The sequence below is a fragment of the Macaca nemestrina genome, chromosome 19 (assembly GCF_043159975.1).
Source record: "Macaca nemestrina isolate mMacNem1 chromosome 19, mMacNem.hap1, whole genome shotgun sequence".
Taxonomy (NCBI): domain Eukaryota; kingdom Metazoa; phylum Chordata; class Mammalia; order Primates; family Cercopithecidae; genus Macaca; species Macaca nemestrina.
In genome coordinates, this window is record NC_092143.1 from 19,106,698 (window position 1) to 19,121,867 (window position 15,170).

At 40.3% G+C, this 15,170-nt stretch overlaps 1 protein-coding gene and 1 long non-coding RNA gene across 7 annotated transcripts in view; one reads left to right on the top strand and one right to left on the bottom strand.

Annotated features, from left to right (window-relative positions):
• The window catches only part of LOC139360002 (uncharacterized), a 247,168-nt gene extending 233,352 nt beyond the window's left edge, over positions 1-13,816 (top strand). The window contains exon 4 of one of the 2 annotated variants that reach the window (XR_011616847.1): positions 13,728-13,816. This is a non-coding gene — a long non-coding RNA (uncharacterized lncRNA). The remainder of the gene's footprint in view (positions 1-13,727) is intronic. The other variant, XR_011616848.1, reaches the window with a different exon arrangement.
• LOC105477026 (cadherin 20) overlaps positions 1-15,170 on the bottom strand; it is a 224,049-nt gene that overhangs the window by 208,544 nt on the left and 335 nt on the right. For 2 of the 5 annotated variants that reach the window (XM_071085245.1, XM_071085242.1), the window contains exon 1: positions 7,894-14,565. The exons of the other annotated variants lie outside the window; for them this stretch is intronic. The gene's annotated coding sequence lies outside the window, so the exon portion shown is untranslated. Of the gene's footprint in view, positions 1-7,893; positions 14,566-15,170 lie in introns of those variants that run through there. 5 annotated transcript variants of the gene reach the window in all.

Here is a 15,170-nt window from a genome sequence, read left to right on the forward strand (position 1 = left end):
CCTGCTTTACTGCCCCACAAAGCTACACCTAGATTCCAAATAATAAAAATAAAATGTAGTTATTCATAGTTTTACCAAGCTGAAGTTTGTTCCTTTTTCACACAGTCTTGCCTTACTGCTCCCTCTCAGTTCCCCTCTGAATGTTCCTTTTCTTCTCTCCACGCTAGTTGTGCTTTCTTACACTTTCCACCTTTGCAACCCCTCCTTTCTTTAGACAGGGTGACAATCTAGATTTCTCATGTTTTTATGGCTGTGTGGATCGGATAATGGGCTGACAGACAGCACTGAACTGACACAATGGTATGTTTCAGGGGTGTTGTAAAGCGCTGGGCCGTTGGTATCCATGTGCCCCACCATTCATAATGGGGAACTCGGCCAGCAGAAAGCAGAACCCCAGTCTGCCTTGAAGAAGGTTATGACTCAGCTAGGGGAAGAGACATTAAACGCCCGAGATAACAACGGTGAGGATACCATCAAACATGGTGCACAAGTGTAATTTAATATAGGGGAGAACATCAGAGTCTTGGGGGTGGGGCAGAGTAATCTATGGCTAATTAAGGTCTCATTTAGACAGAGTAATTTTGAACCATCTTTTGGGAAGAGGATCAGAGATAGTTCAAAAGAAATATAGATTCCTCAAGGTGTGGGAATGATATGAGCAAGCCTGTGGCAGAAACAGTTCCTAAGAGTAAGGAAAGTAACTCATTTGGCACAAACACACTTTCACTTAAAAACATTGAGACCTAAAATGTTCCAGTGGATCACGCCCCACCCCCAGAAAAATGAAATCAGTTATAACCAGGAGAAGGGTTGATGGTAGGTAGCTCTGAAAACATGAAATAATACACAGGAAGCCAAACTTTGCAAAGGTAAGATTCTGTAGGCTCAGGAAGTATCTTTATTGCTATAATTATCAACTAATAAAACTATGTTTGAGTTCTTTATTTGTGGGGGTGTCAGTTGATAATATTTGGCCAAAAATACATCATGAGTTTTAGGAAAATGTTAGCCACATGTCCATCTGAAAAAAAAGTATTGTTTATGAATTTCTCAAAGTCTCTAAAAACTTACATATGGCATTTCCCCTCCTAATTTTATTGAGGAAACTCTAGATTATCCTAGAGGAGGCCCTGTGAGGAGAGGCTAGAGGAGAGGTAAGATATAATGTGGCTGTTCCAAGGTAAATTATCATTTCAAATTTATTGACAACATCTCCTTAATTATATCTTTGTTGACAGCTATTCATTCACTTTGTGTGCATAGAATTTGAAACAATGCATATTCCAATTTGCCTTGGAACCAGAGAAATGTTTAACAAAGCGTGTGTGTGTGTGTGTGTGTGTGTGTGTGTGTGTGTGTGTGTGTTTCTGAGGCAGGGTGTCACTCAATCACCCTGGCTGAAGTATGGTGGCATGATCTCGGCTCACTGCAACCTCCGCCTCCCAGGTTCAAGCGATTCTCATGCCTCAGTCTCCTGAGTAGCTGGGATTACAGGTGTGTGCCACCACACCCGGCTAATTTTTTTAATTTAATTTAATTTAATTTTTTTATTATTATTTTTAGCAAGTTTTCACCACGTTGGCCAGGCTGGTCTCAAACTCCTGGCCTCAAGTGATCCACCCACCCTGCCCTTCCTAAGTGCTGGGATTACAGGCATGAATCACTGAGCCTGGCCTGTGTTTGTGTTTTTGATAGTAGTAACCACTCTGGGGACTGTTAGACCTGGGGTTGTGACATTAACGTTTGTTGGCAACAACTTCCTCGGTTAACCCTTTCCACATATTCTCCCATTCCTTGCTCTCAGACTACCAAATTTATAAAATCACAGCAACTATAAAGGAACAGAAAGCAAGAGCAAAAATAGACCTCATGGACCATTGGGTTATCTGGTATATTCAGCAGAAGATAAGCCCAGCACTGGCCAGGTGGGTGCAGCACGCCAGCACCCCAGATGGACATGTTGGGAGGAACTGAAATGAGATAGGAAGGGGGAACAAGAGCAATTTCCAAGCGTGGGCACCTGGACTTCCCTTATTTGACTTTTCTTTTGAAAAATTAAATTGCTAGATCCAGGGCTTACCTGTGTTTAACTCAAATATAAAAAATCACTCACCTACTCAACTGTAAATTATTTCAGATCACTTACAATTTCACATAATCCTGACCTCTTCTGTTCTCTCAATTAGTGTAGATAATGATAATTGAACTAAACTATGTAATTAACCTCACATCTACCTAGATTTCTCTTTTTTTGCAAAACCTCAAAGAGAAACGTGTGTCAAACTTATATTTTATTTTCATATTTTCGTGTTCCTTGAAAATTCTACTTACTCTCATAAATAAAGAGTACTTGTCAGAAGCTATGCTTTTTGATTTTTTTAAAAATATTTTTTCTAAGCTCCTTCCATAAATTGTTTATTGTTCAATATGGCTGTGACTTTTCAATGCAGTTATTTATTTTTCATGCCTTCAATTTGGTATAAATATTTCTTTTACCCAGAATCAAATGCATAAAAGGTTTCCTTTCTTCTCAAGGATGCAAGTTATTTTTGTTATCTTCTATGGGAAATTAATAATGGTGGGGTCAAGGTGGGGAAGGAAGTTAGCAGATCCCTCTAACTTAACAACTGCATATTGTAATAGAAATAACTCATAACAATGATGCAATTCCTCTCTTCCCTTCTGATAAAGAAGACCATGACTTAGTGGTCATTCTTTTTCTTTTCCATTTCTCACTTAATCCTGTCCTAATTATTCAAATACCTAGCCAATGACTTCTAAAAGCGCCACCATCTGAGGTCAGCTACACTTTGCAGAATTAGACATAAAGGTAGAGATGGATGCCGTAATGACTTCTGTCACACATTGGCTTGAGGAACTTGGAAAGACCAGGGCCAAGGTACTGGCAGCACTTGCCTGGTTTATTCGACAGTGCTAGGATCTGTCTGGTCTTAAGTTTGGTCAATCCAGAAAGGGTTGCACCTCTGTCTCCTTTCCATGTCAATTCTAGTCTCTTTTGTCCAAATTCCCAAACAACCTCTCAGGTCTTATGTTCTGGGTGGCTCGTGGAGGATGGAAGGGCTGCTCTCCTAGGTTCACACTCCATCCTACATACTTCTTAGAGATGTTTCCCATGATTCATTAAGACATCTGGGTTTTTGATTCAGAACATTTCCCATCATAAAGTATCCTGAGAGCATTCTTCTATATAGGTTTTCCCCTGAGAAATAATGTAAAAACCTAGGGGGAAAAACATCGATGTGCTAATCTCCATTCCACTTCACAGATTCATATAAATGTTCTTCAAGCCACAATTTGACATGAAGGAATGGTACCCTAATGAGCAAATGTTATGGTAAGAGGTTCATTGAGCCAGTTATTTTACACATGTGCCTAGGTGGGTTGTGAACATGCGGCCTAAAACTGTTTCATTAACAGCAGATGACCCTCGTCAGTGACCGGTGAAGAAATGGGCCTTTCCTCAGCTCTGCAAGCCACAGGGCACAGCAAAGCCTCCTGCCTCTTGGCAAAATAACCATCCCACCAAGAGCTGCATAAGATGCTGTTTTAAGTCCTGTGATAAGTGCTTGGGCTCCTTCCTACAACCATCTTGATACTTTGCAAGAATGGTAAACATAGACTTACGGACTTCCATAAACGTTGAAGTGCATGTGAGCGCCAGGGCAGCAATAACTTTAGAAAGCAAATGCTGAACAGTGTTTTAAGTCTTTTGCTGAATATTGTCCGGAATGGTGGGCATGAAGCAGTCCTTCCTAAGAACAGGAAGTCACCGATTTAATTTGCAAAGTTAATGTTAACCTCAAGTAAATCAGAGTTCACTGGCAGAATGATTTAGAGGTTTTCAGTGTCTTTCTGGCATTGAAATGATAAAGGCAGAGAAAGTAGTTTTTAAAGTCAGTTTGGATTTATGAAATGTTCACCAAAATAATCATAAGACAGAATATAACCAAAGGAGATAATCATAATTAGAAGACAGCATGATCTCTAATAATAAAATTATCTTAAACCCTTGACCATTAGAATTTTCTGAACTTGTGGAAATGAAAGTCATGGTCTTGTTTTGCACTAGTACCTTGCAGTCTGGAGACCTGGGTTCTAATTCCCTAATTTATAGAACAGCATCTGAAATGCCGTTACCAATCTTTCTTCTATAGACAGTTTTTTTTTAAAGCCCTAAAAATCCTATTTTGCTCATTTACTTTTTTTTTTTTTTTTTTTTTTTTTTTGAGATGGAGTCTCACTCTTCGCCCAGGCTGGAGTGCAGTGGCACAATCTCGGCTCACTGCAAGCTCCACCTCCCGGGTTCACATTGTTCTCCTGCCTCATCCTCCCGAGTAGCTGGGACTACAGGTGCCCGCCACCATGCCGCCTGGCTAATTTTTTGTATTTTTATAGAGACGGGGTTTCACGGTGTTAGCCAGGGTGGTCTCAATCTCCTGTCCTTGTGATCCGCCTGCCTCGGCCTCCCAAAGTGCTGGGATTACAGGCGTGAGTCACCGCGCCCGGCCTGCTCGTTTACTTAAAGTCAACTCATGGTAATTTGCACTATTTGAAGGAAGTGATATCATGGTTAGCAGAAAACAGCAAATAATTTCTAAAATTACGTATTTTATTCTTCGGAAGATATTTTAGGTATCTGCATTTAAATAGCCATATGTCTCAAACTCTAGAAACTGGCAACATTTCAAATTAAATAGTGCATCCCTGCTGAAAGGATGAGGTGGTATACCGTAGTATTATAGTTACAAAACAGACTTCATAATTTTGTACAGACTCAGGTTCAAGCAGTAAGGCTAGAATAACCAGCTCTGTGCTCTTGGGCGACTTATTTATCTTCTCTGTGACTTCATTTCTTCAGCTACTAAATGGTGATGATATTTGTACGTCATGGCATTATCAGGAATTGATGGGATAATACTGATGAAGTGCTTTTGACAGGGCTTGGCCCATGGCAAGTGATTCTTATTTTATATGGCATATGGTAGGATCCTCTTTCCTGTGTATTCTCTCTAATTTACCCCTATGAGTGACTGTGTGGGTTAGAGGAAATAGTACGTCTTGCTTTTCTTAACAAAATTACAGAGTGGTTTACATGGTCAACCAATAGCCTCTAAAAAAGAGTTCACAGGCACCACAGGCTAGAAAGCACCTTGGAGGACCTCTGGTACCTTCCCCGATCTGATGTCTGTGCTCAGACTCCCATAGGCCAGTCATCTGCAAGTTCTCCTCTGGCTGCTGGGAACTCATTGCTCTCCAGGAAAGCCCACTTCAACATAAGGTAATTCATCATTAGGAAGCTCATCATTTTGCTGGAATAAAATATGCTTCCCATTCATTGACCCTGGTCCAGGCCTCCATAGCAATGCAGAATAAATATATTTTCTGTTTCACATAAAGATATTTCAGATACTTGAAGAGGATTATTGTGCTTCCTCTAAGTCTTTTCTGTGTCAGGTCGGCTATTTTGAAGACCTTCAACCATTTCTCATGTGGAAGGCATGTTGTTGAGCCCTTTCCCGACCAGTGGCTACTTTCTATACAGCTCAGGTACAGTGTGATGAGTAGAACAGAACAGGACATCTCAGTGCACCCTGACCAAGAGAAAGTAAAGCAGGATGGACTCATCCCTGGAAACAGTGGATACAGTGGATATCTAAAGGCCTGAATTTGCATCCTGGGTCTGCCTTTCCCTGGCAGAGTGGTCTTCGGTGTGGCACTCAACCTCCACATGTGCTTTTCTCACTGGCACATGTTTGTGTTAAATTTTATCTGGTCATATATAGTGGATCATATCAGCCTTTTTGACCCCATTTCTTCATCTAATATAAACTATTCATTCAGGTTTCATTAAATTTGTATGACTGGCATACCATAATGTGCATGTCCATGCCACAAATTAAACCAAAATGTAATACATGGCAAATCCAGCTAGAAGCCCAGAACAGAGCATTTAGAACCTGCATTAGGGTAACCAGGGCTTCATTGGTTTATTAAAGAGGTACTTGCTGTGCCCTGATTATGTGCCAGGTAAGATATTGGGTTCAGGGCATATAAAGATGAACAAGAGAGTTCCCATCTTTATCCTCAAGGAGCTTGGAGTCTAACAAACCATCTATTAATGGACTTTTGGGGGCACTGTGGACAATGCCCTTTCAACCATGGTTCCAGCTTTTGTTGGTACAAAGATATAATCAGGGCAATCCCCTGATCATCCAGTCTGGGTCCCAAAGGAAACAAGTTGAGTAGGGAAAGACTTGATTTTAATGAAGGCATGCTGACTTAATGATTTTTTCTCCTAAAGTTTTGTCTGATATATATAACAAATCATATATAATGTGGCTGATATAACCATGGGAACTATCTACATTATGATCTGGAAAATGGATGCCCTACTCTTAAATTGAAAATGTATACTATAATAAGGAATGAATGAAAATTGAACTTTACTAAGGCAGTGGTCCTCAACTAGGGGTACTTTTACTTCTGGATTTGACATTTGGCAAGGTCTGGAGACTGTTGTCCAAAGTGGGAAGATGTTATCGGTATCTAGTGAGTAGAAGACAGGGGTGCTATTAAATATTCTACAATGTGTAGGGGACTTCCCGTCCCAGACAAAGAATTTGCCAGGCAAAATGTCAGTAGTCATAGCCAGGGTGAGAAACGCTGCTTGGGAAGAGGAAGCAGTAGAACTGAGTGGTGAAGACCACAGGTGTGGGAGCCAGAGAGTCCTGTGTTTGAAACCTCTTCTGGTGACCACTTCATCAGTTTCTGCATCTGCAAAGTGAAGATGGTAACAATACTGAATTCAAAGAGAGGATTAGAGAGGTAATGTACACGAAGCACTCACAGTGTCTGGCAGAGGGGTATGATGAAATAAGTGGTGGTTATTTATTTATTTATTTTGCTTTGTCAGTTTTTCCTCTGAATGGTACATGTTTTGACATGAGTGAAATGGATAGATGTAGCCAAAGAAATGTATAGCACTTGGTATTTCATGAAGAAATCTGTTGTTTTCCTGTGTTTAAAGAAACAACCCTCAACAATTTGATCTTCAAATGGTAACCAGCTCCATGAGTCAAATAACATCCTCTGTGCTGAGCTGCCTGAAGTATTCCACCGAGATGCTAACTGCCAAATGGATTAATATTTTAATGGCTGCTTAAAGATTTTATTTTCAAATATGAGTATGCCTCATATTTTTAGACTGAAATGTTCCCAGTATTATGGAGATGAGGGTATCAGCTAAGCATAAAGGCAGACACAACTGTAACACTTCAAAACTATGCTGTTAATGAAGATGTACTTTGGTTGCTAGCTACTATTTGCTTTAAATGCAATTTGATATTAATGGTAGCACAAAGTGTTATTTAATCTTTATTTATAAGATGAACATCCTTGGGAGATCTTGCCAGTTTGTGCAAAGTATAGGCATAGATTTAGATTCTTACTTAATATTCCAAAAAAGCCTACAAGACACATGCTCTCAAGTGTGGTGCTTGCTTTCAATGATGTAATGCTGGTCGGTGCCTCTGCAAATTGATATGAAGTATTTGATGCAGGGAATCAAGGGATTTCAAAAAGAAATATTGGAAATTGTATTGTTTCTTGCATTAGAAAATGAAGATGAGATGCAATGACCTGTGAATGTTTGTGTCTCCCCCAAGTTCACACATTGAAATCCTAACCCATAATGGAATGGCATTAGGAGGGGGGCCTCGAGGCAGTCATTGTGTAATCAGGGTAGAGCCCTTATGAATGAAATTCTTGCCCTTAAAAAAAAGGGGGGACCCCAGGGAGCTCTCTTGCCCTCTTTCTGTCGTGTGAGAATACAATGAGAAGATAGCAGTCTGCAACTCAGAAGAGGGCCCTCACCAGAAATGGACCATGCTGGCACCTTGATCTTGGACTTCAGCCTCCAGAACTGTGAAAGATAAATTTCTGTTATTAGTCACCAAGTCTATGGCATTTTGTCATAACAGCCTGGACAAAGTAAAACATAAGAGAACATTGGCACCGGTGTGGGAGGTGGGCACGGAGATGGCTGTATCTTCCAGTTAGTTTCTCCCAGTCCTTGTCTGACCTTCAGCAGTGGTAGGTGGGTGATACTGCCTACTTTACATGTCTGTTCAAGCCATTTGCATGGAAAAAGATATCCTTTGATGCAAACATTAAATGTTCATTTCTGTCTATTTTGTTACTCTTATTTTAGTGCTCAACATCTTTCAAATTAAAAAGAAACATATTTGGTGGCCCTTTCAGATATAGATAAGATTACTTCTAAGTGAAATTTCTTTAGCCAATTTTTAATTAAATTGCTAAAGGAAATTACATCTGTTGGCTTAAAAACAAATTATGGTAAGTTAATCAATTATTTATAATCAGTACAATTTAATCCCTTATTAGGACTTAGTAAGGGGTTCAAAGACATTGAGTTTACCAAGTGAAACAATCGTGAGTATAATAAAAGATGTACGTATTCCTTCAGAAAATATTTTGTATTAATAGTTTTGACCAAATATTTGTATAAATATATCTATAATATTTACGAGTACACTTAAAATTTCTACCCAACAATTGATGTAAGCTGCTATTTAGTAAGCTGTATTTTTAAATTATTGGGAGAAAGTTGAAATCAAAATTTGGTTCTGTCCAAAGGTATCAGCTAAAGAACAGCAACAAAAAAAACTATCCTGTATCTCTTTCCATGCTATTTTGCCCACAACCTTAACTCTAATCCTAGTAAACAACCCTCTGTGGGAACAAGTGGTAATTGAATCTTCATGCTAATTATATCCTGGTTTTCTTTTGACTACTAGCTCCCAATTATGCCAACATATTACACTATGTACTGTTCTCTGGGAAAACGCTTAGATTACCTTGTTCATTCAGCTAAGGTCAGACCTTAAAAAAAAAAAGGCTGAAGATTTAGCTAAAGACAGTTTAGTTCCTAACACGCATCTGTTTTTCATTTTGGGTGGAAGGTTAACATAGCTTATTTTAGTTATAAACCAGGTGCAGGAACAGATAAGTAGGAGTGTATTAGTCACAAATAATTTCAGTGTGAAGTATTTTAAGAGTTAAGTTTTTGTTCTCCTGCCAGATGTTGAACACAGAGTTGCGGTTGTATGGTTGGAGTGTTGGGGTGTTGGGGGCTACATGTCAAAGAAATTTCTGTGACCATCAAATGTATCCATTACATGGAATCAAATTATCACCTTATTAGTTACCCTTTAATTAGTTGATATAACAGAGAACATGCAGTTACTTAGTCATGTTTGGTCTAAGACTCAGCACTTAATACATGAACGTAAGGATGGAAAGAATAGACGCTGAAAAGAGGCCTTCAAAAGTGGGAAGGCTGGAAGGAAGTCGACGGTTGAAAAATTATTATCTATGGGGTCATTATTTGGGTGATGAGTACACTAGAAGTCCAATCTCTCCTTATGATATAGATATACACACACACACACACACTATATATATACACACACATATATATGTGTGTGTGTAATAAACTTGCACATGTACCCCTTGAATGTAAAATAAAAAAGACTCAGTACTTAAAGAGTAGAATCTGTTTATGTTACTACTTGTAAATAATAAATTCAGTGATAGTACCACTTTTTTTATAAAGAGATATTGTACATTTTAACAGCTTATATATGCATACACACATTTAAGAGTTAGGTAAAACTTAGAAAAAAATACCCTTAAACTTAAAGATTTCCTACTTTCTCACCTCCCTAATGTCCACACCAGAATATTGCCAATAATTATTACTAATGGTCACAGGCAATTCTTGTCAATTTAAAGAAATGATTCAAAGTAACAAGGACCATTCAGATATTTGACTAAATATTTAATTAAATATTACAAATTTATTTAACTTGAAAATTCAATTGATTCAATTTTATATTCCTTATTAAAAAGCAAATCAACACATATTTTTAAAGAATCTATTGTGAGCAAGATTCTAGTTAGGAGATGTAGAACTATAAAGAAGAAGAGTTAAGTTTGCTCCCATGCAAGATACCTCTTTACTCTTTGGAGGTAATGGCATTAGTCAGAATACACTCTAAACTTGTGATTAGATTGTTAAACATTCTTATAAATAGCAAGGATACCCCCATATCAGGCAATGCTATGCATGTTTCTGACATTTGCACTTTTGCATGGTACTTTACATGCTAGCCCTTACTGCTTAGGAAGAAGAGATGAGTGATATTGTTAAAACTTTATGTTTTAAGGATGTAATAGTTTATAGCTTCCTTTACTCTTTTATAGTGGTTATTCAATGATATATTTGTAGGCCAGATGTCCTCTCTTTTATGATATCTTAATCTAAAAAAAAAAATTACATATATCTTGAGGTGAATTGGATCATTTCTATTTTGCATTGCACTTGAGTAATGTTTTGCGTTGAATGTTCTCAGGGTTCTAAAATTAAGTTAATCCATATGTAATTAGGAACATTCTTAACTAGAGAGTCCTGGTTAGCAAGAGATTGGCAGATTATTCTGAATCACTAGTTAGCAAACCATGGATAGCAATTAAATAAAAAAAGAATAAAATTCTCTTTAAAATAGGTTGTTGCAATAACTTAATGTGGTAATATGATTTTCTATTTTTAATTGCTGTAGACAGTGCATTTTTTAAAGCAAAATTTTGTCTTCTGAGAGCTAGTTTCATAATTTTGTACTACTTATGCTATTTAACACTTAAGTAAGGCCGGGCGTGGTGGCTCACTCCTGTAATCCCAGCACTTTGGGGGGTTGAGGCGGGCGGATCACGAGGTCAGGAGATCGAGACCATCCTGGCTAACACTGAAACCCCGTCTCTATTAAAAACACAAAAAAATTAGCCAGGCATGGTGGCGGGTGCCTGTAGGCCCAGCTACTGGGCCCCAGCTACTGGGGAGGCTGAGGCAGGAGAATGGCGTGAACCCAGGAGGCGGAGCTTGGAGTGAGTGCCACTGCACTCCAGCCTGGGCGACAGAGCAAGACTCCGTCTCAAAAACAAAACAAAACAAAACACTTCAGTAAATATTCTGCTTTTGCAATCCCTTTTGATTTGTGATGGATAAAATAAACTAAAGGCTAGTAAAGATAGTGTTGCACCTCTTAAGCAAACAGACAAGAATATTTGGAGAAACTAAGTATTTCTCTTTATGAGATTGTATGACCTTATGTTATACAGTCATATTATGTTTATGCTAATGTATAATGCTTTTATGATAACAATGCTTTTATTTCCAGAACAATTATACTTAACATTGACACTTAAAGATATTCCTTTTTTATATTCAACTAATGACAACTTTGCTCTATATTCCATGTCAATATCAGGATTCAGGGAGGGCTGAACCTAATGAACACATGGTTCTTCATTTACCCCTCCCCAGACACCGTGTGCTTAATACTGTGTATAGTCCCTTACTTATGTCTTCATTTGCAGTAGTCATTTCAGAAGGAATTGATGACAATGCCTTCTTGTAGTAAATAACAATAAGTCACAGTCTACTGAATATAAAACCTGTAGATGCTCAGTTACTTAAAACCACCTTTATTACATAAAATATGTTTTCTTGGTCTCTAAATTAGTATGAAAATATGGAGGAGGTTGTTTCTTCAATTAAATGTGAAAGATTAATCACTGTAACAATTTGTTTCACAATAGACAATAATTAAATGTCATAAATGAAATATTTACTTTTTAAGTCTTATATGTCCAAGAAAAAAGTATTGGAGAAGCATAAAAATCTGGTGCTATTTGCATATATGTTGATTGAGGTAACATGGAGTTTACATATAAATAAAATATATTTAATACTAGAATTAGGTAATGCATTTATTTTTATTATAGCTTCATATGCTGTTTTTAGAGGACAAGAAAATTTCCCCATATCCAAAGTGGAATATAGAGGGAATAAAAATGGCAGCCCTGAGTCTTAGCTCTCTGGTATTCTGGGGATATGCCTTTGGGGGTAAGGGGAAATAACGAGGATTTCCCAAAGTACCATCAGAGTACAACAAATGAATCTAAAAGTGATAAATGTTACTTTTCTATTTCTCTCTTGCTCTTCTTTTCGCCACTCTGCACTACTGATTGCAGCACCACCAGATCAGAATCAACAATTAGCTGTCTAATTATTCTAGTCACACCAGCCCACAATGAAATCTTTATTCCGTGTTTACAGCAATCTTTGGCAGAGGCTGTCTTGCTGTTTCTAAACTAAGAAGAACTGCCCTTTGGCTCCTCTCGGCATCAGCTGCCTTGGTTTCAGCCCTGGATGCCAATAATCAGACTTCTTTTTCTTCCAAAGTGGACATTTTTTTTTAGGGTGAAAAGACCTATTCTCATCAACCCCCCATATATTCTGGCTGATTTATGTTCTCGCCACTGCAGCTCTTCCTTCCGTATCTCTTTACGTTTTTCCTTTCTCCATAGAACACCATCAGCAAAACCCCATTTTAAGTCCAAAATTGTAAAAAATGCTTGGCTAAACAGTGCTCACTACTATGAGGGAAAGAAAAATACAACTACTGGTTTATGGATAGAGGGAAGTCAAGGAACTCCCTCCTGCTTTTCTGAACTGCTAATTTTCTGCCTCAAAAGGCATTCAATAACTTCTCCACCAGGGGAAAAACATACCCACTTTTCAGTGGCTCTCTTGATGACTTCCAACTATTTACTTAAATCCACCAACAGCTGCAGGTCTTTGAGAAGCTTCAGAACTTGGGGGATATTTACAAATGTATAAGGGTCTGAGAGGGTGTAGGGTACATCTGAGTCTCTTGGAGATGGTAAGGGAAGACTACTGCACTATGACAGACGGGAAGAGAGAAGTTAATACCAATCGAAAGTCTAGAAGGAGGCAGCGCTTTTACCCAACGGGGGAGGGAAAAATGCCTTGGTTAGCCCTCTGGGCTGTCTCATGGAGTCCTCTTCCTGAATCTGAGAGCAGAGGACAAGCAATGTTAGATCTGTTATCCTGTGCTGCTCAGCTGCTTTCTTCTGACGAACATTGCTCTGCTCTTTGAGGATAGTGACATCTTCCTTCCAATTCCAGTCTCCAAACCCTGTGTAACAGTTCCCCTAACAACCTCAGTCTCTCCTCTCAGCCCTCAGCACTTACTACAGTCACATCGCTTTTCCAGTGAGAACTGGGTCATAAAATTTTACAGGGCAGAAAGGTAGAAGGGGGCGTTTCAGTAGTATAAACACTGATTAAATTTCCCGGCAACTCTCCCCAAACGAAAGATAATTTTTCTACAAGTATGCACAAGAATGTCAAGAATGCTAAGTCATTTTTATGTTTGTACTTTCCTTTTCCATTTTAATTTTACACTGCCACATGGCACACATGCTAAAAATGTATCTTCTTAACCTGCAGTGTAGCAAACTTTTCACAAAACATTAAAATGGCATATTTTATAGACTGTCCTTTCCCAGGATACTCAAAGCATTTTTTTGGATACAAAATTAGATCATCTCACGACAACTGTCCTGTTAGAAAGGCATAGTTACTTGAGTATCTGCGGAGAGCGAAAATCAGAAGCACTGAAAAGAAAGGTCACGCCAAAGTCAATGGCCAAAGCCTCAGTAGACGCTGAGAGCTTGGTTCACAGCCTAAGTAGACTCTAAGAGCTTGGTTCCAATTTATAATACTTCCCTCCTGATCTTCATTCGTCTTTTTTCTCTGGCAGGAAGGGATGTGGCCAGCGTGGATGTTTGACCTCATCTCCTGCACTCAGCTTAAACTCTGCCATACTGTTCTTCCACACCCTCGCCCAGCTTTCTGCTTCATCAGCTGCCCAAGCCCGCACCCTGGACAACATCTGAACAGAGTCAAGCCAAGAGGTGGCAACCACAGGTGCCCTTGTGGATTTCTCCAGTGTCAGGACCTGAATCCTTTCAGTATGTCCAACGAGACTGCAGGGGTAACACTAAAGGGAAAAGGTTTTCCCAGGTTGTATAAATAAATGAAAGAGAAACGCTGGGTCAACTATGGGGCTCAAGATGGCTGTGCCTTCAGGGTTCCCCAGTCAGAGGCGGCTGAGGAAGGTGAGCAGATAGGAACATAATACTCATCTATAAGCATGGGTTCAAACACATCCTAGTTTCAACTTTTTGTTGTTCTTGGATAGATCCAATTCCTTAGCTGAGTCCCTGACAGCACCACAACCCTGACTGGGTAATTTCCTTTGGTGGAAAGACACACATCAGAGACTAGAGGAGGTCCGGGGACATTTCATTTGAGGGGAGAGGGCCGCAGGTTCAGTTTCCAGGCGATTTATAACAATCAGAAAAAAACAAAATTGTTCCTGGTGCTCGTGCCAATAACAAGAGCATTAATAATAATAGCAACAACATAGTAAACTCCGAATCTACCAGGGGACCAACTCCCCGATTCTCTGGTGCTAGCCCCTCTCACTTCCAGCCTGGTCTCAGCAGAAACAAAACAAGGTTCTGGCGCTGCCTCCGGGCTGCCCTCCAGATTTCAGCCCCCACTGCCGCCCCAGAGGCGGATAGCTAGGCAGAGGCCGCTGCAGTCTCTCCTATTGCCAAGGACACGTTGGGACTCCTAGGTAACGTTTCTTTGCATATCTGAAACTTTCACCCGATTTGACCCCCTTGCCCCCGGCTCTTTCCCCAGGGTAACTACAACAAGCAAAAACCAAACAGCGCGCGCGCAATTCAGAGCTTTCCTTGGGAGTGTCAGGGCCCGAGGACAGGAAATCCGGGGAGTTGGCGAAGTCCGGCAGGTGGCGGGGACGCGAGTCCCTACCACATTCTCCTCCCACTGCCGAGCTCAGGCGGGGGCGCGGCACGAGGCGCGGACCAGGGATCGGCCCCGTAGGTGCCTGCGCCTCCCCGGATCCTCGCTCTCTGGTCCCCTTCCCGGCGCACATCTCTGTACGAGGGACGCGGCCACCCTGTCTCCTCTGCAGGCGGAGGGAGGCGCCGCTGCCCGCGGGACCAGTGAGGGTGAAGCCGGTGCCAAGCGCCCCCGCAAGCCGCGTCCTGGATCCCCAGTCACCATCCCCAGGCGTGCGCAGTCCCCGCTCCCAGCGCGCCACGTCCTCCACCTGCCCCGGTGCGCCCCAGCTTCCCTGCTTCCAGAGAGGAGCTCCCCGAGTCCCGGCAGC